This window comes from Pinus tabuliformis, chromosome 4_2, assembly GCF_031772625.1.
Source record: "Pinus tabuliformis cultivar Carrire ecotype Pingquan chromosome 4_2, CPIR1, whole genome shotgun sequence".
In the NCBI taxonomy this organism is placed as follows: Eukaryota; Viridiplantae; Streptophyta; class Pinopsida; order Pinales; family Pinaceae; genus Pinus; species Pinus tabuliformis.
Genome location: NC_142304.1, coordinates 835,408,054 through 835,432,012, shown reverse-complemented (window position 1 = coordinate 835,432,012; position 23,959 = coordinate 835,408,054). Strand labels below are relative to the sequence as shown.

General features: G+C 35.9%; 1 protein-coding gene across 2 annotated transcripts in view; it reads right to left on the bottom strand.

The window, feature by feature from the left end:
* Positions 1–2,866: 2,866 nt before the first annotated feature.
* Positions 2,867–23,959, bottom strand: part of LOC149172271 (uncharacterized) — a 41,909-nt gene continuing 20,816 nt past the window's right edge. For both annotated transcript variants that reach the window (XR_016259077.1, XM_089424285.1), the window contains one exon: positions 2,867–3,243. The gene's annotated coding sequence lies outside the window, so the exon portion shown is untranslated. The remainder of the gene's footprint in view (positions 3,244–23,959) is intronic.

Genomic DNA, 23,959 nt, shown 5'->3' with positions numbered 1-23,959 from the left:
TGAGGCAAGATTCAATGACGTTCATGAGGTAAATTCAGTGGCCTTCTGAGGTCATTCAGTGGCATTCTGAGGCAGATTCGGTGGCAATTCTGGGGCAGTTTCAGTGGCTTCTGAGACAGTGATTTGGGGTCCATTCTATTCAGAAGACTTGGACCTCTTAGGGCTGCCGCCTACCACAGGGAGACATAATTCTAAGGCAGCGAAGACAACAGGAAGGAAATCGGATTGTTTAAAAACTGGCATTCAGCCCTCCTAGGAGTATGGACTGTTACAAGATTTTCTGGCCAGCAGCCAAATTTATTGTTCCCTTAGCCAGCAAATTAGTCAGGTTTTGTATAGAATAGTAGGGTAGTATAAGTTGCTAGTAGAATTCAGTCAAACTATTGGAATTGGTTTATTTACGCTTGCTACAGTATCGTATTGAAGTATTGGCTGTGTGCATCCCTTGGTTATTTGGACAGTCATTCCTGTTTTATGGTGTAATTGAGGAATACCATATTGCTATCATTCCTACATGTTTATTGTTGCTTTTGAATAACTGGTGTATTATATCTGCTATTGTATGAATTCATCAATTTCTATTGCTTTTCTGTTGGGAGCCCTAACTTGAATATGAAACCCTAGGCCAAAAAATTACCCAAGGATACTACAACAGATCCCGTAAATAAACCCTTTAATATTCCTCGCAATTCTACAGTATACTGTTCTAATCTGCATAAATTTAGGATGCTGATGCAATGAAAGTATAGGGTACAGCGTAAAACATTCAAATGGTTTTTAATCCTCCTGTTAGAAAAATCATAGCTTTTCAGTACTTAAGCTTAGACTGCTGCAGCACCAGTTCCACCCTTATCATAAATTTATCAAAAGAGACAATATACAATTAACATGGCATATGTCTGCGAAATGAGCAGGCCATGTTGTCCTTAACTTCGAGGTAAGTAAGTTTGCTCTGGCTGTTAGGTTGTAAGCTTAGAGGAAGACCCAATTGCTGAGGTTTTCTTGAAGTATAAATTTATGTAGCCTGAAATTATATTATAACCTGACTTCATAATGACAATCAAACAGAACTCTGAATCAGTATACATGTCAAATAAACAAATTTTGGGCATGTCAAATTACAATTTGACATGTTCTACTGTTGTGATAAGTAACCCTACAAATGTGCTATGATATAAGAAAAGAATAACGGGATTACAATCATTTCAAATTGTATGACTATGCATGTCTTAGTTTATTGAGTAACATAAACTTTAACATCGGTCTACATATTATGTACCACAATTGAGTTAATCAACATTCAGAGGATGCCATCATGTTGATGAGTTGCCATGTATTATAGGCAGCACAAACAGCAGATTTGTCAAAAGTCGGTCAATCTTTATTTTACTTTTTCAGTATTTCTTAACTGGTTCTAGAGTTGAACACAGATGGGAATTACAAAGCCAGTCGCAAGTTTGTAAGAACCAAGTACCATCATTAGCAAATTGCACCAGGAAGGACAAAAATAATAGATAAAAGGATGATCCCGTGTGTCTGAAACTTCCTATATCACTGAATTACTTTCACATAATTTAAGAACATTGAAATCTCAATATGCATTATTGGCAACTTTCATAGGGTTGTCACATTTAACACAAATAGCAAATTCTTCCTTTATATTGTTGTAGTTAGTGGCATATGGCATTGCCTTGTTTTGAATCTGCAATAAAGTGCTTTCATCTAAGATAATCAACTTCCAAAGGTACTTTCAGTGTAAATTCCAGAACGCAAGGAACTGTGTGAATTCTAAATCTTTCATGCATTAATAAATTGTTGGGTATGTGTAATTTGGGAATAATTTGCTTAATGTACATTATTTTATTAAGGATGTGGAAATATTCACCCTTCTTTTCATGGTATATTTTGACTCCTTGTCTTCCGTGAAACTCAAGCAGATCTGTAACATACCCAATTACTTTATAATGCTGAGCTGTGTCCACTAAGGGGGTTGTGTCTCTTACGTCCTATGGCAGTCTTCTTGACTGAATATCATCATATCTTGTGCCTTTACCTATGGCAGACCATGACTATTGGAAGGTATATCACATGTAAGGATACGTCATATGATGATATGCAGTTAGGAAGACTCTCATATATATAGAATGTAAGATACACGAATACCTAATTGTCAGGACTTTACACAATAGGAATTAATAGAAATAACTGTAATTGGGTATATTACAATACCAGTTCAATCACTGGAATTCATAAGTGCAACATTGATTGATTTTGATTGGTATTATTCTCACCTTCACAACTCCCACTGTACCTGTCTTGAGTCTTAATATTTCTTGTCTCAATTTGTTCATAGTCATGTCCTGATTTGTATTTATTTGTCCATATATCTCCAACTCCAAGTTCATGTGCTGGTCATTAAGCGGTGTAACATTTCATGCGGTAAGGTAAATAAGGCATAATATATATTCCGATTTGGATTTGTGATTATATGAATCCCAAATTCGGTCTGAGGCATCATCCCTTTAAACGTAACACTAGATTTTTCTCCCAGAGAACATCAATGTATAATTCTGGTGACAATTTGTACAAGCCAGGTATTTTGCAAACTCTTCCATCCAACTCAGCTGCTGGCATCATTTGTTATTCAAGCAATTGCCTAGGTAATCAAACTGGAATTTTACCAGGAATGAATAGAGATCCTGCATGCCGATAAAGTTCAATGACACACTTATCCTCTCCCTTTGCTCATAAGTATAACCAGTGTTGTAGGAAACCTTGCTCTTGACATTGATACAAAGGTAACTATTAAACTAATATTTCAAAAACACATGTCAGCAATATCTACAAGAAACTATCAAGAAAACACTGAGGCAACTTCGAAACCTTTTAAAAGAAGCTATACAATAAGATTCAATTTGTATAGCTTTCAAAGATTGAATACATCAACATTCAGAAACACCAAAAAATAAGTCAAAAAATATGAAAGAGGAGATCTGAAGGAGATGTTGTCAACCAGGTACAGCCATACCCAACTCTGCATATGGGACCAATGGGAATTGCACAAGTTTTACAGAGTAATGGTTACCAGCTGTTCAGAAACCCGAGAAAAAGTTGACTTTTGTGAACAAAGTGTTACATAAATACAATTCTGCCACCATTCTGTGCGTTCTGCTCGACTTTACAAAATCAGAACCGAAAGATGACATTTAAAACTCACACATGTATGGGGGTTCGTTTGACAACCTGTTCAAACATGACATAAGAGTTAGTTTTTAGAGAGCAAGCACACCTTGTCAAAAGTACAAAAAACGTGAAAACTTTATCAAATGCATTAACTATTGACTAAATGTTTTCACAGAACAGACCTTTCTAGACAAGATTCTGCCTGATTATACATCTCTTCATGTTATATACAGGACTCAAGAGAAGAACTTGACCATAACATTACTCGAATCAAATTCTTAATGAAGGATTTAAATACAAAGACATCCATTATCCAGCCCATCCTTCCCTAGCTTAGACTTGTAGGTTTTTTTTTCAATATACAACATCTCTGACTCTTTTCAGAAGATCCGTGTGTAAATATCACTTCTATTGGAAAATAAGCTTGGAATAGAGAGGCGGATTCAATCTTTATTTCTATCTTAACTTCCAATATTTTCACTCTGATGCCTACTTTTAAGCTTGGGAATTAACGGATATGAACTGATGAATAGTGCAAAGGCAAATGTCTTGAACCAAACATTATGCAACAAGATCAGGACTTATTTCCTTCCATGTACATGCTTTTGTCTTTTCTCGCTTTCGCTATACCCATGTTACATACTATGACAATGTAAGTGTGTGTTATGAAATCTAGAGGATGTGCTAAAATCAGCATAACATGACTGCCATTTCTAAAAGAGCATAGGTTGCAACCATAATAAGAGTTCAATCATCGATATCATTTTAACTAGACCGTATCTACTACCATTCTTAGTATTGAGAAATCAATGCTTATAGGAATTAGGGTTTGATTCATCTTTCTTGATAATTACTTGTGAATTATGTTAGCTTATTTTACTTCTTTATTAGTTTATCTTTCATTAAGCGATTACCAAATTAAATGTATATGAAGACCACAAGAACAAGAGAAACAAGATGTATGCACTTAGAGAGGGCAAAACCCCTCCAAGGGGAAAACCCAATCCAACTCTTCCACTAGTAGATTCACATCAAGATGAGGTAATCCAAGACCTTATAGACCTAGTCAAATATCTCCTCCAATCACCAAATCATCCCTTCCTTCCAATAGATGATCCTTGTCAAAGTCTCCAATTGGCAGCTTCCCAATAGCAGCTTCAATCCAAAATTTCGGCCCCCAACTACAGGTTTTTGGCCCTCGGCTTCAAAACTTTGGACCCACAATAGAAACAAAATTTCAGCCCCAACTACAACCTGGTAACTTCGCACCTCCAGCTACTTCACTCTCTTTTTCTGCTTCTCTTTCTTGTAGGTCGAACTTATTAAGTGTGACAAATAGGTCGAGTTGCCTCTCTATATATAGCCTTTTTGTTGGGTCCAATTGCCCTTATGTAGGCCGACTTCATGGGGACAGGGTCGACTTGGTGTGGAGGTGACAAATAACCTTTTTGACTTCAAAATAATTATATTTACATGATACAAAAACCCAAGAAGGGTCTAATAAGAATGACAATGACTATTGAATCAAGACAAAACCTAGAAGCCTTCAATGGAGACTTTGACCTAAAAAACATTGATGCAAGCATGAAACCCATGCTTTAATAAGTCATTTTCTTTAATAATAAAATTTATTTTGACAAGTACAAATATCAAGACCGACACTAGTTACATTCTTCAACACTTGGAACATTAATAATAAAATATCCTTCCTCACAATACAAGGGAATCCAAAAGATGCAAAATGATTAAAATAAGCAACTGAACAAGCTTTCAAGTCTGTGTTACTTTAGTAGTTGTCAGAATAACCTTTAATTTGTATCATTTTTAGTAAATTATAAAAAACATCTGATACACTTTATTACAAGAAAATAATACCCCAATAAGATGGTTTCAATGTATTTGACACAAAATAAACAAGATAAATACACAATTCTAGCAAATAAGATGATGACAAAATTTACAAATATTTAATAAATATGGGAACAATTGAGCACACCTACCCTTAACCCTATAAATTTAAATGTAGCCAACAAATGATGAACTCAATTGTGATCGATGAATAGTTATTTAAGATGCTCTCTACTAGAATTCCAATTTGCCACTCCACATGGCAAAATAATTTATAGGCAAAAATGCACATTAGCATCTTCAATAATCCTCATAGCAGCAACCTTGGTGATAGAAACAAAATAAACAACCTTTTACATTATTAATTATTACATAGTATTTTAGAAAAGGAACACTTTCACATGCATGCATTTTTGAACTAACGTTAATCTTTATTTGTGATCATTTTTTTATGAAATATACATCCTAGAGACACCTCCTCAGCACTGCCCCATTCTGATAATGGTACTAGAATGCATAGGTCAACAATTGAGCCATAGTTTGGTTATCACATTTGGTATCAAAACCAAGTTTTCTAATCCCGATGTGCTCAATGGGGTCTTCAACTTATGACAATGACTCTTTTGACTTCTTGACCTAGGAAAAACCATAGAAGCACTCAATGGGTTCTTGACCTATGGCTCAAAAATTATAATAATAATTTTTCTTTCATTTTAGAATATACAAGAATCAAAAGTACATTTCGTATTTATGAAGACTGAACCTAGTTATACATTTTTCAACACTCCCTCTTAATTAGGGAGGTATTCATAAATGGTACATGGACATTCTCAATTTGAAGAGATCTCATAAGAAGAATCGGATTGGTAACCCATCTGTATAGCATCATATCAACCAACATTGTCATATAGCAAGCCCTTGACTAACAGCGCTCTCTCCACAAGATCGAAGCACAATGTTGGCGGGACCAATGATTTATAGACACAATCATCATTGTCTCTCAAGGTACATACCCCACCTAGGTGTTCACAGAGTATGACCTTCCTTAGACTATTCTTATCTTGGATAGCTAGTCCTCTAAGAATATTGGTCCACGACTACTCTTATCTTGGATGCCCTACTTCATCCTCAAAGAATATCGAATGCCAACTGCTTACCCAATCCTCCATTTTGTCTTACCAAGTGAAGACAAGAATGATGTGCCTATCTCTCCCTCTCAACCAAGGAGGATACATCAAGCAAACCAAGCTTGTCTCTCAAATACACAAGCTTCTTATTAAGAAGAGATTTTGTCAATATGTCAGCTACCTACTCATTAGTGGAGATATATTGTAACTACAGCACATCTTGTACTAGCTTTCAAATGTAGCGATACTTGTTGTTGATATGCTTTGTCTTTCCATGAAACATTGGGTCTTCAGGCAATCGTATACAACTGGTGTTATCACAATGTATCATTGTAGGGGCCATTGGTCCTTCAAATAAGTTGGATAGCAGCTTCATCAACCATACCGCTTCTTTGCTTACTTCACAGGATGCAATATACTCAGCCTCAGCACTACTCAAAGCAATTGTTTCTTGCTTTCTGCTCATCCACAGAGGATCCCAAACTGAAACATCCTCCTGCAGTGCTCCTTCCATCTTGCTCACTACCTCCCCAGTCGGAATTTGTATATCCAATCAAGTGGACATCGTTCGTCCAATCATATTTCAAGCAGTAGTGTATGGTTCCTTGCAGATATCTCAGTTTATGTTCTGTTGCTATCCAATGATCATGCTTTGGCTACACTTGGAATTGACTAAGAAAATTTACTGCAAAGCATATGTTTGGTCGAGTATTCACCAAGTACATCAGTGAGCCAATCAATTGTCTATCCTTGGAACGATCCACAGATGATTAGGAACTCCTTAGTCTTTTCAGGTTTGTGATCATCGGGGTTTCCAATGGTTTGCAATCCATCATGTCAAACCTCCTCAACATCTTAATCACATACTTTCCTTGACCTAGATAGATCTCATCGGGTCCTTGCCAGACTTCCAATCCCAAATAGTAATGCATTAGCCCTAGATCCTTCATGTCAAATTTTGTTGCTAGTTGCTTCTTACATTCTTCAATTTGACCTTCCACACCTGTCAAGAGAAGATCATCCACATACAGAAGAATGATTACTGGCTCTTTCGCCACAACCTTAATGTAAAGGTTTGGATCCGCAGAACTCTTTGTGAAGCCTAATCTTTGTAGGTATAAATCCATCCTAGCATACCATGCCCTTGGAGCTTGCTTGAGGCCATATAATGCCTTCTTTAATCTACAAACATATGCCTTTCTATCTTTAACTTCAAACCCCAAGAGTTGTTCTATATAGACTTCCTCATCAATTGTGCCATTCAGGAATGCAGTCTTGACATCCATTTGGTGGATGTTCCATCCCATTGATGCTACCAAAGAGACCAATGAACGTATAGTTGTATACCTTGTTGTTGGAGAAAATGTCTCTTCATAGTCAATGTCTTCAAATTTAGAGAAACCCCTAGCCACAAATCTTGACTTATACTTGTCAATCCTTCCATTTGTTGCATGTTTGATCTTGTAGAGCCATTTGGAAATTATCACAAATTTGTCTTCGAGCCTAGGTACGATCTCCCAAACTCCATTTTTCATTATTGATTGATATTCTTCATTCACGGCATCCTTCCATTCTTGGCCATTGACAACATCTTCAAAAGTGGATGGCTTAGATTTTATTAGTTTTGTCATGTAGGTTGCATACCCAGAATATCATTTGGGTTTCTTGCCTTCCCTTAATGTACCTTGAGCTGCTCCATGACCTTCCGCATCTAGAAGTGTAGACTTCAACCAGTTAGGTATTTTTCTAGATTCGGGAATTACCACAGGTTGTATAGGTTCACAGGGACCATCTTCATGGTTTGATTCTTCTTCTTCCTTGGTAACTTCTTCGAACACCAGATGTTCTTCATCATCAGAGTCCATAGGGAAATCCTTTGATTTCTTGAATGCAATACTTTCATCAAAAATCACATTTTCATTGACTTTTATTCGGTGCCCTTCCTTTATGTAGATCCTAGAGGCCTTAAAAGAGTTACTGTAGCCCACAAATGTTCCCTTCTTGCCAAATGGATCCAACTTCTTTCTTTTGTCCTTAGGTATATGAATATACACAAGACAACCAAAAATTCGAAGATGATCTATGGTTGGTTTCTTCCCAATGAACACTTATTTGGGAGTCTTGTTATCTAGAGCCCTATGGTGACTTCAATTTTGTATGTATACAATTGTCTTTGTAGCTTCACCCCGCAAAAACTTCGGTAGGTATACACTTTCTTCAATGGATCGATTCTTTCGTTCTGCAACTCCATTTTGTTCGGGATTATATGGGACTATCATCTCCCTATTAATCCCAAACTCCTTACAGAAAGCTATGATTTTCTTGGATGTATATTCTCCTCCATTATCGAATCTTAATATCTTGATTCTTCTTTCTATAATATAGATGACCACCAAGTGATTTAGGAGTCATAGGACCACAAACATCTGAATGAATAAGATCCAAGATTTATTTTGACCGTGAAGCGTTGCTTCCAAATGTTCTCTTGGTGTTCTTACCCAATGCACATCCCTTTCATACTCCTTCGCGTCTTCTTTCAGTTCGGGGATTCCATTTACTATTGAACTTAGAGTTGGAAGGAGGATTTTGAAATGGAGATGACCAAATCTTCTATCCCAAAGTTCACATGCGTTGATTTCAATGTGAACTAAAGCTTGAGCAAGAGGAGATAGCAACCCATAAAGTCTTCCTTCACGAATCATAATCACTCTACCATTTTCAATGCTTGAGTTTTTACCCCATACTACAACTTTTCCATCAATGAAAGCCACTCTATCACCTTTATCTTCTAGACTTGAAATGGAGAGTAAGTTCTTACGCAAACCTGGAACAAATAGGATGTTGAGATGAATATTGCCTCCATTTTCCAGCTCTATCGAGGTTGATCCAATTCCTCTCACAAGATAGAGCTTATTATCAACAAGTTTTATGGAGTAAGAAGACTTTCCTTTTGACAATGTCTTTAGTTGCTTGTGATGACCGGTCATGTGTCTTGATGCTCCACTATCGATCACCCAAATGTTCTCATCTTGAAATATGCCAATGAGTGTTGAGAAGAGTGCTTCGTCCTTTGTCTTGATCACTTCTTTCTTTGGAGTAAATAGGAGATACCATGCTTCCTTGAATCTTGATACCTTTCTTGAGATGACTTGCTACCTTTGAACACTTCTTTAGAACGTTCTTCAAAGTAGTAGGGATCTTCATAATGCTCTTAGAAACCTCAGCTTTGATACCATGTTGACAAATCTAGAGGGAAATGATTAAAGTGATTTCTCTTTTATTGATAATTGTTGGTGATGTCTTTTTACCTTTCTTACTTATTTAGCTTCTTTACTTATTATTATGTTTGTGTATCATCAAACAACTACCAAAACAAGAAGAACAATAACACAGAATATAGGTTGCAAGCCAAGGCCAAAATATCTTCATTTGAGAGGAAAACCCACAAATCTCTTCTCTTCTTATAGATTCTTCAATTGATGAATTCCAAGACCCCTAGACCAAGACCAAGTCCAACCCTTCCTGATGACATGCTTCTGTTGTCCAAGTCAAACCTAGTCAAATCTCTTCCAGTAGCACAACTTCGTCCTTCAACTTTAGAATTTCGACCTCTACTGCAGGTCTGAAATTTTTGTCCCTCCTACAGCAGTTCCAGTGACACATGTGAGATTCTTCTGGCCTCCCAAAGCTTCCTCAAACCTTCGATTGGCTTTCTCTTCTTTTTGGAGGTTGGGGATGGCATATTGTGACTTTTGTTGACCTTCTTTCGCTTCCTTCTTCAAGATCAAACCTACAAAAGAAAACCCTAGACTAGCTACAAAAACCCTAGCCTTCCTTCGCACATGTGAGAGAGAAATAGCTCAAAGATAAGTCTCTTTCGTCCTCTTCCTTCTTCATTGCCTTCTTCTCACTCCTTCGCTTCAATGAGTGAGTGATTGATGTGATCCAAGGAGGTCGAGTTTCCTCCTTTATATAGGCTTCTCAATGTGGACATAGATCCTTATTTTAGGTCGACTTGACAGCTACCAAGCTGACTTGGTCTTGAAGGGTATTTTGACACATTTAAGGACAAAAATAATTTTCTTTACAGTTTACAATGTGCCCGATGGGGTCTTCATCTTATGACAATGACTATTTTGACTTCTTGACCTAGGACAAACCCTAGAAGCACTCAATGGTTGCTTGACCTATAACAATAATTTTTCTTTCATTTTACACTATACAAGAATCAAAAGTACATTCATATTTATGAAGATTGAACCTAGTTACACATTTTTCAACAAAGAACCCTACACTCATTAACGAGAAGGCCTAGCCACCATTAAACAACAAAATCATATCTAAGAGCATGTTTGGTCCAAGTGAAGCACTACAATAAATCGCAGCTGCCAAACAAAAGGTGGATAGACTCAACTTATCTAATCAACCAAACCAGTGGATTACGTCTGTTCTTAATCACTCTGTTGCATCTCGAGTTTTCACCAAAAATATATTTAAATTACAACCACCATCAAAACACCATTGGCCACACACTTTCATGGGACATGAATGTCTAAAACTAATTTCATTTTGCACAAGTAGAAGTTCCACGACTCGTCATATTAATAATGATTTTTTCATTTTGAGAAAAAAACACAAACATCCTAAAAATAAATCAGTGAAAAGCATTGGATTAATAAATACATATAAACTTTAAAGCGACTATTTAAATAAAGAAGTAAAGTAAAATAAATATGTATATATAGTCACTATATATATTTAATCAAAAACTTATAAGGGGCCTTTAAGTATTACATAAAATAATTTAAATAAAAGGGGGAAGGCATGAAAAGATCATCTTTCACCAAAGAAAAAAATTGTCGAACAAAATTATATTTTTATAAAAGGAAAAATACCAATATTGAAGCTTATTATAATTACCAAAAAAATAATTAAAAAGAAAAGGAATAATTCAAAACTAAAAGAAGGAAGATTGTTCAATTTCATCATGTTGTGGATTATTCACTGCAATCGAGAGAGTTCAAAGAAAAGAAATTGACATCGTTATCAACATGAACAGCAAAGAAAATTACATTAATATTAATTTAGCAAATCAATTATCAATTCCAAGTCAAATATAGGTGGGAAAAAAAATTGCAACAATCAAATATGAAATTAACAACTTGCATGTGACAATTGATGATTATAAATGCATATCTCAATTCATTGTTGTAACTATGTTTAAAAAAGAGATCTACCGAATTCTTGGGTTACCCTAATATGAAAAATTGGGAACCTTAATGTTAAACATGGAGGAAAAAAATGACATTTTCTTGTAGGACGAAAATGAGGACATTGCAAAACATTACAATGAAGTGAAATTCGATAATAATTTCATCAAATGACTTTAAAAATATTTCAATAGTGATGCTTCAAGAAAATAAAAAATCGATATCAAGGATGTAAAAAGAATTTGACAAAGTTATCGAGAATAAAAACCAAGAAATTTCTCACTTAAAAAATCATGATTAAAAATTATTTGCAAAAGTCAAGCAGTCCAAGGCTACAACAAAAATTAGAACAAGGGAGGTTTCGAGAAGAAACTGAATGAATGTCCATCATAACGAGAAGGAGGGAATTCTCACTTCAAGGACCTTAATCAAAAGTTGTTAGAAGAAATTATAATATTAAAATATGAGAAACTTGAGTATCAAAACATTAAGGATAAAATCAATAAATCAAAAGTGAAATAACTTTCACGTCTCAAGAAACATAATCAAAATCTACTCACTCATATCAAGAAGCTTAAAAATGATAAACAATCATTGGAAATGGAATAGAACAACTTATCCAAACATAAGCATTGAAGTCTTTAGGTAAAATAGTTCAAATTATGGAGAAGGGAACAAATACAGATCCCAATAATCTCAGGGTTCACAGAGATGCCAACCCAAGTAATTTCAAAACATTCTCAGATGTTGGCGTACAAACAAAAGAAATCCTACTTAGATGTTGCATACAAACAACAGAAATTCTAACTAAAGAACAGTGATTAACCAAGCAACATTAGTGCGTGAAAGAAATCATATTCTTGAAATAAATCAAGAAAATGCCACAAGCATGATAAGAGGAAAATTATGTAACAAAAACTCCTTATTAACATCTTAACCAATGAATGAATCAATATCTTTCATGACAAAAACAAATGACTTGTCCTCCAAAAAATATTGTTGCCAGCACAAAAGTCTCATTACAACAATTTGTCTTAGATATCAAATAAGTGCAAAGTTCCTCAGAAGATCAAATTGGGATGGTTGGATCATTTTGCAATTTGACAAATTTGTCCAACACTCACAGATTCATACCGCCTTGTATCATCGAAGATAACAGCTCCAAGAATTGGGAAGGATGTGAAAACATTACCAGGCAAAGAAAATAGATCAAGTCTTCTCATCAATATTCTTTGAGGACAAAGCATTTCTAAGGGGAAGAGAATGTTTTGAACATAAATATGTGCAAACTATAAAATAATATAATAATAAGTATAATATAGTAATAAGTATTATTAATAATTATGAAAGGACAAGATTGTTCATAAAAGGGCATCCCACCTACGTATATATATGGGGCCCTCATTTGTAACCATCATATCAATTTCTTCATACATTATTCAATATATATATATATATATATATATATATATATATATTGTTGAAATATATACTAGGTTTGGTCTTCATAATGACATATGTAATCATGATTTTATGTATTTGATAAAAAGAGAAAAATAAAATTATTAGTCACTCTTGAGGCATGGGTTTCATGCTCAAAGTTATTTGATTTATAGGTCAAGCACCCATTGAGCGCTTCTAGGGCTTGTCTTTGAGTCAACAGGTTATAAAGACTCATTGTCATGTATGGAAGACCCTTTTGGGCATATTGTATATTGTAAAGAAAATTTACAGAGAAATATTATATTTCTTTAAAGATTGATTATTGATTAATCAATGGAAATACCTGGTTCAGAGCAGGCACAATGTTTGCTTGGAACATAGTTTGGCTTTTGAAATCTGACCAAAACAATGTGCGCACTTGACCGAAAAACATTTATATCCCGACCATAACTAACTGGTAATTAGGAGTTTAAGGACGCCTAGGGGATTGGAGATCGTGCCTTTGTCCTGTGGATCAAAATAAATATTCTTCTTTTTGTTTGGGTTGTGGACCTTCCCCTTAATTAGGCAAGCTAGAATAGGTTTTGTGGATAGAGCTCTTTCCTTTCGTCTCTTACTCGAGTCACTAGGATCCTTACAAAGAGTGTTACAATGGTGGACCTTTTACTCACTTTTACTCACTCTTAGTACAAAAAATCTATCCTTTTAGGCAAGCCTTTACGCGAAAGGTGTAACTCAACAAGCAACTACTAAGTCATAAGGTCGGCCAACTACTAAGTCATAAGATTTGCAAAAGTCTAAATTAGAGTTAAAGACCCTCCAAGATCTTGTCACCATGCTACAACAAGTCGGCCTTCAAAAGGATGACAAGTCGACCTACCAAGAGGAACAAGTCGGCCTGTTAGGGCACTCAAGGAAGCCTGTAAATAGAAACACTCGGCCTCATCCAAAGGACATTCATTCAGCTTAAAAAGTTTGATCAAGAACACAGAAAGACAAGCAATAACCAGCGAGGAAGAAGAATCAAAAGCGACGGATTAAAAGGGATTGTTTTGGGGCTCAAATCTCTCACGCGTGCTAAGTAAATTAAAGCATCCATCTACTACAAGTAGACCAAATTACAAAGCCATCAATAAGTCTCGTTATTAGTGCCAAGAAGACTGGTTTAAGAAGCCAAATTATCAAGAAAGAAAGTACTTCTCAAGCGAAGGAAAGGAGAAATCAAACTGCCCCAAATTTGTCACACATGCGAAGTGCAGTAATTGCAGGAGGCCGAAAATTGCAAGTAAGAGAGGTCAAAGTTGTAGTGAAAGTTGCAAGTCAAAATTCTTGGTCAAAGGAGAAGTGAAGGTTGTTATAAGGCAAGTTTGACTTGAGTTGACTTTGTGAGAAGGAAGTGCTTCAAGGAGAAGTTTGACTTGGTCTTGGATGGGTCTTGGTCAAGAGTCATAGTATTAGTTTTTGTAGCATCCGATGTGTTCTAGCCTTGAAATTTTGTGGAGAGGCTAGAATACATAAGATCTCCAAAACACAGAAATCATTTCTGGAAATTCCGCCTAGAAATGACTTAATTAGATTATTAGTCAGTTTTTAAATATTTCCTAAGTCTAAACTTAGGAAATATGACTAATTAATCAAAATTAATTAAGGTGTGAATGTTCTAGAAACTCACACAAATCGACTTCAAGTTAATCCTAAACATCGATTAACATCTAATCTTGGTTGTTTAAGTCTCAACAGGGGATTATAAGAAGAAGTGATAGGGCTTGGAGAAATCACTTAAGCAGTTCGATTTCATGAGCAGATCGATTTCCTAAGTAGCAGCAATCAGTTGCCGGAGAGAGAGCTAGTGATATCGAAACAGTGAAAGAGGGGCAAAGACAGTGAAGTCAAAGGAAGGTTTCCAAATTCGTTGAGTGCATTTGCATATAGACGCCAGAAATCCACAGAGAGGCTAACGCGGAGCAGCGCAATAGCCTCTAGAGGCAAACTGGAATTGTTGGGGAGAAGCAGAATTTCAATGCCAGATGTTGGGCAAAGGTTCCAGAGACCAGGAGAGACGTTTTCCCACACAACAGTTGGTCAAACGGCTTGAGGACAAGTTGTTCCAAGCTGAGAGCAACAGCAACTGTGTTAGGGTGATGCAGTGACTGCGCAGAGGCAGTTTGGACAGCTCAATTTGAGTTGAAGTCAGTGTCGGGATTTGCTTGTGGAGTGAGGAATTTCTCCTCACTAGATTTTTTTCCCAGTGTTTCTTTGTGCCAACATTTATATGTTATAACGCCAAGATCATAATATATATAATACGCGGAATTTAACTAATGAGACCATAAGAAAACCGCAGAGCTGAGACTATACATTAGAGCGTTAAAAGTAATGAACCTCTACGATGAATCACAATGCAACAAACCTCGAAGATGATAAACATGCTATTACAGTGATGCAAGATTATCTATTCGGTGTAGCGATGCAAGATCGATGTCGAGATCATGTCTAGAATAGAAAAGCAAGACCAATGCAAGGATGTGAGACCGTGTAAGGTGCGAGGTTATGATTCAGAACGAAGAATGCCAATGCGAGAGTGTTGAAGCAGATGCGAGAGTAGTTTTTGTAGGACAAAGAGATCACATGCCAATCCAAAACGAGAACTATTTAGTCATCCAAGCGAGAGAGCAAGGGTTTTGTGCCAAATACGAGACAATGATTGTGAGAATAAGTGCTTTCTGAGACCCTTAGACATGCTCTTCCTCCAACTATTCATGGGAGATATATAGTAGTTTCCAAGTATGTAGTGACGTGACCATTTGAGGTTAGCCAACATGGGAGCTTGGAACTGACCTCAAATAGGAGGGAACAAAAATAAAATTTCAAATTTGAATTTCGTTCTCACAATAATTTTTCCCTCTTTATAGGAAAATCAAATTTCCTTTCAACTTAGTCCGCATGGGGTAGCTCAAGTGGCATTGTCTGTGGAAATGAAATCTCACCGAACCAGAAGTCTTGGGTTCAAATCTTGGGCTACCCTTCCCCCGGGGTGTGTAATGGACATGAAAATCAGAGTCCTACCAAGCTTACAAAAAAAAAATTTCCTTTCAACTTAATTAAATTAAATTAAATATTGTTTCCTTAATGGGGCAACGAGAGATCCTTTTCTAAGGTAAATTTCTCCTTTAGTTGTGCCAAAATTTCAACATATGTCACCTGGTTCGAATTTGACGAACATGAAGTTCGACAAAAATTCAACAGTGAAATTCTTTGGAATAAAATTTGACACACTAAGAAATTTATTTAAAATATATATAATAAATGAACTCGTAAAAAAAATAATAATAATAAATAAAACAAAACAAAACAAAAATCATACATGTTACCAAAGTCATGATAGAAATAAAAAAATTGAAATTGCCTACTAACATGATTATACACAAATATTTCAAAATCAAAATGACATCATTTTCTTTAAAAGTTAAAAATTGTTCATGAAACATAACATCAAGACATAAACATGTTCCATAAGTTTAAATAGTTTTACAGAATTCAGCATCTAATAGGAAGTTTTACTAGAAGTGGAACACAAGTTTTATTCTTGACGTTCCTGTGCCCTACTTGTTACATCAAAAAGCTCTATATCATCAAGAGCACTAGGGACAGATAAACCACTAGAAGCATGATCATTAGATTCATAATTGTATGCAGGTCTAACTCTATCTCTATCACTCTCAGTGGCATAATCATCTGCATCACCTGATGCATCTATAACAGGCTTGAAACATGGAGTAGAAGAATTGGTTGAATCTTTTGCCACATTGTTTAAAGCCAATTGCAGATTACTACGAGCATAAACAAGATCTTCCAATCTCCCAGATAATAGTTTGTTTCTTTTCTTGGAATGAATATGCTTGAAGGCACTCCAATTCATTTCACATGCTGTTGCACATGATCCCTGGCTCAAGAAACGAATTGCAAACCTTTTCAATTTTCAGCCCCTGATCCATAAAAATCCCACCTAACTGCTGGAGCATTGTTAGTCCTATAGTATTTTGCTGCCTTGGTTCCAAATATCCCTTCTTCTAACCTGTATGCTCGAAGTTGTGATCTGATCAAAGTTGCAACTGATAGATCTGGATTTAGCCTTTCAATAGCCTCATAATTCCACTCATGACTTCTTCATCTTGATGCCTTGATAACCCGAATAGTCTAGGGCCCAAATAGCTTCTTGTTGCATGCAAAGGACTATACGTCATCTTCCATCTTCAATCAATTACCTCCCAAATGTCTTCGTAATCAGCTTCCATATTATTGAAAGCACTTGCAATGGCTTCCTTGCAACGATCCATCCCCTCATAAACAAAACCCATACAAGGTTTGTCACTATCAACCATGCGGAGGACATCAATAATTGGACCACACAATTTTAAAACTTATTCAGCATTTTGCCAAAAGTTGTTGCCTAACATTATTTCTTCTACTTTCTTTGCCTTTTCTTCTTTTGAAAGGTGAGATCTCTCCCACTCAGCATTGTAGAAAATAGCTCTTATGCTTGTCTTTCCTTCAACAACTCTTTTAAGAGTAATGTAAAATGTATCAAACCTTGTATCAGCAAGCCTCAATAACTCTCTAGTTGCATTTTTCCTGTATATGCTCAATGTGAGATGATGGTTAATGACAAAGTTTACAACTGTTTTGGCTCTTCAAATTGTTTCATTGATCCATGGAAATTTGGCTAAATCATGCAACAACAAATTCAAGCAATGAGCTGCACAAGGGGTCCAATAAATGGTCTTATACTTCTCCATAATAATCTTTCCTGCACCAACACAATTTGAGGCATTATCAGTGACAACTTGGACAACATTTTCCTCACCAACCTCTTGAATTGCTTCATCCAAAATTTGAAAAATATATTCAGCTGTCTTCACTTGATCCATTGCATTAACAGCCTTCAAAAAAAACACCCCTCGAGGGCAAGAAACAAGTACATTGATCAATGATCAATGGCATAAATCTGACCAACCATCACTCAAAATAGTGCAACCTGTATACTTCCAAGACTGTTTAATACAATCCAACCTCTCTGTCACTCTTTCCTTTGTTTTCTTTAGCAGTGTGGTCCTTAAAGCCTCAGACCAAGGAGGAACATAACCCTTTCCAAAAGCAACAGCCTTTTTTAATGCATTTTTAAAATATGGGCTCCTAGCCACATTAAATGGAATTCCACATGCATAAAAAAACTCAGCAACAGCATCATCAACTTGTTGCTTCTCTACAGGTTTCCAAAATGCATTCAAGGTTGATGCCTCACTTGTTTTTGTTGGGGTGGAACTTGAGCCAAACAAGTTTGAGGTGACATGAGGAATGTTAGTCATGTTAGCTGAAAAGCACATGGCAATTTCCCTCTGAATTTGTTGCCTCTTGATTTCCTTTCTTCCCCTTTCTTCTTTTGATTTTTCATAATCTTGTTTCACTACATCTTTCTGCTCATCAGATATCACTGGGCATCCCTCCACACCACCTCCATTTCCATTAGAAATACTAAGCAAATGGTCCACTACTCTCGTTAAGGTACCACTAAATTGTTTTCCACATAAAAGGCATATAAATTCTGTCCCTTAATTCTTCACATGTTTCCATGCCTTGGATCAAAAGTTTGGGTCTATGAATTTTTTAAATTGTGTTTTAGTGCTAAATAAAATAAAATTTGATGTACAGAAGCAAAGAGACCTAAACAAAATCTTTACATGAATCTTCATGCAGGCAGGCTTCCTATAACTTAAAAACTTTGAAATTAAATGTACAACTATTAATTATAAATTTCAAATTGAAACCCTTTGGTCACACCTGAAATATGTGATTCCCTTGTTGCAGATTGTTGTGATTTATAGCAAATAGCAATTCAAATACAATTTTACAACCAATGGTGACTAGACTACCTAGAAATTAGAATTAAAAATGACCACCATTAGAACGTGTTTCAAGTTTCAAGTTTCAACAACCAGACCACAAGTTCCACTAAATAGCGAATTGATTCTATTACAAATTTACACTCTGCAAAACAACCAAAGGAAAAACTATAAAAATGTCTTCCTGTGCATACCATAATACGAACTTCGAAGTTGTTCAGACCAGAGAGCAATATTTCTCTTTTATCGTTTTAAATTTCAGCTGTAGGAAAATCTCCCGAGTTTGTGTTTAAGTGGCGGTTCTTGCGTTGGGATAGACAGTGGCGACTCGAGAGATAGGAACCAGCACCTCCTGAGTCTATGTTTAAATGGTGGTTCTTGCGTTGGGATGGACAGTGGCGCATCACGAGACAGGCACCAGCACCGGCTCTAACCTCGATGGGGATGGGCTTTCACTGCTATTAACAGGCCTGTGTAGTTTGAGAGTCAAGACTTTCTGCCACATCAAGCTAGCATCACACCAATTGTCAAATCCTAACCTACAACTCGTAAAGCTAGGAATTCCTCCAAAGTGAAGTTGGCTGCTCCATCACAGGCTACCTTGTAATGCTTGGATAGGATTATGGAGTAGTGTCGTCGTTACCTTGTAATAGTTTAATGGTTATCACAGCCTATCAGTATATATTTATACTTCATTCTTATGTTAATATGAAGTGCTCATATCCTAAATTACTGTACTTGCAGATATAATTTACAGCATATTTCTCGTGATGATTAGTTAATAACTTAATAGTGCTGGATTATCAAGCTGAATTCATGTAACAGGAGGCAGATTTACTTAGATTTTCTAGCTGTTATAAATCTGATGTAATAATATTAAATGTGGATCGGCTTTTTCTACTTCAGGAGCCCATAAGGGCTGGGAATCATCTATCAAGTTCATTTATGATTTAGTGTTTGTTTCAATGAGATACCTTATTGTTTGGTTGATAGAGAAAAAAGTATATGCTGCTGTAGTTGATTAACCCAGAAACTCTAGTAGAGTTGAAATCTGAGATGCAAAAAAATGCTAACAATTCATAGCAAGCATCAACTTATGGACTTCTAACACAAAGATGGGTTATAAGGCGTAACCAACATCAAAAGCTTTGCCAATTCAAGGAAGTTAGCATTAAGGTGTAAATCACTGAGTTGATGTGATAGTGTCCTCTCTCACTCCAACAGTAACATTCTCGGAAATTTTGTTCCCATGCCTTGTGGCCCATGTAACATCTTTCGCTTGTGGCCATTATCAATATGACATTACAAGCTATCTTACTACAGTGGCATATCCATGAAGAAAGTGTAAGAAAACAATACATGGTTGAGTCTTGGAGAAGGGAGAAGGTTGTTGCAGTCAATTTGTCACTGAAGCAGAGAGAAGATTTTTGGTAGGCAAATGTTTTGAAAAGTTCTACCATAGAAAGCCAGAATATTAGATTGTTTAATAGAGAGAGACTAACGAGCTTAAAAGTGCTTGACGATAGATTGTATCAAATGAGCAAAATGGTGATTGTCTTGGCAGATCTTCAAAAGCTGCCAGACCTTAATGAAAACTACAAGGGTACTAATTATCATTGTAATGTTTGTGAAACAGTATGGATAGGAAAGGGTAGACTAATAAGAACAACTAAAGAATCACTCTGTTACAGTATAGGACATTGCCAGCTACCAATACATGGAAGGGCAGTTCACAAATGGAATGACCACAATCAGGAACTAGAAAGGAGTTCTAATTGTTAAGGAATGAAAGTGAAGGGGTTGAAGAAAATTATAATTCGATACCAAAGTGGGGAGAAACTATTCGGATACACCACCAACAATTTGAAGGCTATTACAAGGAAATAAAAACATACACGCACTAATAGGTTAAAGACGAAATGCTTTATACACGTTTTGTTGCCTCCACGTAGAAGAAAGTTAAAGGTGGTCTTGCATATTCATATGATGCATTTAATCAGACCTTGAATTTGAACACTGCAGATAGAATAGAAACCTTGGTGTCAAAGATGATGGCGCCAAAGTGTTGTGTATTGAAAGATCATACGAGGACATGATGAAGATATTCAAAGAATTGGAGAAGTGTGTGTCATGTGCTGACTCTGAAAAACAAGAATGTGCTTTCACCAATTGTCCAGAAAATGTAAATAACATATTTTCACATTTCTGAAACATGAGATCACTCCTTGCAAATTAAAGGGTAAAAAAATGACGAAGAAGGAACAAGTCTATTTAACACAAGAAAGGAGAAAATGTGGGGGGAGTTCAAAAACCCCAGTAAAGACCATCAGAGAAGAAGGACAAATCAGAATTTGAAGTTCTTTGAAAATCTTAGCTCCAAATGTGCGACCCTTCCTAACATTGCACTAGCTAAAAAATGTCGCCATCTTATGGCTGTATTGATGGACTCAAACAACTGGGGGATTTCAGGAAATCCATATAAGAACTTACTAATTAAACTAATGCAACAAGCAGTACTCATGAAAATCATTGCAAGCTGAAACAACAGCTATGGCGATGAAACATTTGAAAGCTACTCAATACCTTGGAAATCCTAGACATTAATAATGTGAAAAATCTACATCAATGTAGCAGGTACAGTATATATAAATATTGAGGTGCTAAAATTGAATTCTATCATATATGTTGAAGCCATATTTATGGATTTAAAAAAACTGCTTCATAAAAGAAAAGATGAGGAACATCCAAAAACTAAAATTATATAGACAGCGGGCTTTGATAATGTTACTAGAAATATCTGTGACCAAAATTGGCTTGCTCGGGAAGAAACATATGCAAAATCAAGATCAATGACACAGGATGCTTATGTTTTAAGTGGGCATTTATAACTTGTCTACAGAATATGAGCACTATAGCAGCAATGGAAGAAAAAATATTCACAGAAGTAAACATATGAGAACAGATATGAGAGAAGATTGTCGCAACTGTACACATGCTATACACTCATCTGGATTGATCATATAAAGTACAAATTTCTGGAGAGTGATTAAGACGACTAAGTTAGGTTTGTGATAAGGATAAGAAATAAAGTTCTCTAAAAAGGGAACAAGGATAAAATACAAAAACACAACAAAATATAATGAAGGGGTGAAGGGGCGAGTGACAAGGATAACGGTAAAATCACCCAAAAGGGATAAGGTACAAAAGTATATTAAAGTATAAATATAATGCATGTCCACACATTTCCCTAGACAAAGTCTCATCAATCCCCCCTACTTGAAGGAGGTCATCCTTGGTTTCTAACTTTCTATAGGAGATGGGCCAACTATTGCTAAAATGTTAACTGTGACAGCCACTTGGCTTGAGTGGGCAATGTGTCTTTGCAACCCACCACGTGATAATATGACAGCATCTACGTGTCTTCATACAGACATCAAAAAGGGCATCCTTGGGAAGAGGAGGTTAAAATCTGAAAATGGCAGCTTCTAATTGTGTGAGTAAAGCAGATTCCCTGCAGTGAGATGGCTCATATGGCTTCAATTCACTAAAAATCACTACATTTGAAGATTTTTCTGGAATTATCGCGTTCATTTGTGATTCCATCTTTTGGACCAGCCCACTGTCAAACATTGTAATGTTTATTTCACTATTAGTAAATATTAGAGTAATAATGTAATATCATAAAGTGGAAATAAGTAACTATGTAGTATGCAATAAATGACAGTATGTTAGATGTAATTATGAAATTAAGAAATTAGGTGAGTGGTTCCTAACAAGAATAACAGATCTTGCTAGATACAAACATCACACCACTTTATGTAATCAGACGCGTTGACATAATACGTCACTCATTTAGACTCTCTCACTTGTCTATTGTATATGCTCTATAGCTAGTTTAACATGGTATCAGAGCCATAATGATTGTCACCCAGGACAAGTTCAAAGTATCGTGTCAAGACAATGTTGGCTCCCCGAAAAACTTGTAGAAACCAACAGGCTTGATCAAGAGACCAGTTTATCAAACTTGTACAGCAGCAAAGGAAGAAAAATTGCACAGACCAATAATTAAATAAATTTGTAAGGCAGCTTGAATCTGCACTGCAGAACAATTAAATCTGTCCAGTAGCTTAAATTTGTACATAGATGTCTCAACAATTAATTTCCTACAGCTGCTCAGAAATCATACGAACATGTAGATGACAAACATAGTACTGGGGCTCAATATCACCAAATCGCATGGCAGATGACTTACATCATACAGTCACTCACTTAAGTACAGTCACTCGTAATTTTGTATGACTACAAAAAAATCAGTCTATAGCTGTCAGTCAGCAAATAAGGTCAATTGTACGGAAATTCACTAAACTTGTACAACAAAGGTACCTCTGAAAATTTTGTTTCTCACTTGTACGGTTTGATTTTTTAAAGGAGTTATAAGGCTTTTTTTTTCAAAAAAGGGTTGTAAGGGATTCTGATTTTATTGGAGTTATAAGCAAATTTTATTTGTAGCTATAGGGCATATGGCCAATATTAATAATTTCATGATGCCCGGATTCTGATTTTTATTGGACTTATAAGCAAATTGTATTTGTAGTTATAGGGAATATGGCCAATATTAATAATTTCATGATGCCCAAAAGTCTCAAAATTAAATGATAATAACTTTCCCACCTAGAAACAAAAAATGGATCAAATTTTGTCAAATTGTGATCTTTGGGAAATCGTTATGAAGACCAGTGTTACTGAAACCAACTGGTCTGACTAGTTTGGAGGCAAAACCGGTGCAAATGGGTGCTCTAGACCATTTTAGGCTAGTTCAATACCGAATCAGTCAGTTCCGTACCAAACCGGCCTTTCTTCCACTGAATCAGCTGGTTCCATACCAAACTGGCCAATTCTCTTCAGTGTCGTGCAATGCAGCTAGGGACCACCAAAATCTAATTTAACCAAAAAAGGTTATTTTCCAACATAATATCTAACCCTAGGACCCTAACTAATGCTATTTAAAAAGACTCTTCCCCCTCCATTTCACTCACCCTAGTAATAAATGGTAATGTTAAATTCTTAAAATAAAAGTGACATTCATTAATTATTTTGGGATGTTTTGAGAGTGATTCCAACCTCACTAGATTTCATATAAAGAAAGTAAGATTTTAGAACCCATTTAGGATTGGCAGGATTTCAATGGTTCCATTGGATATGCCATGTATGAGGGTATGAAACCAGCATTTCATCAACTCCTCTATCA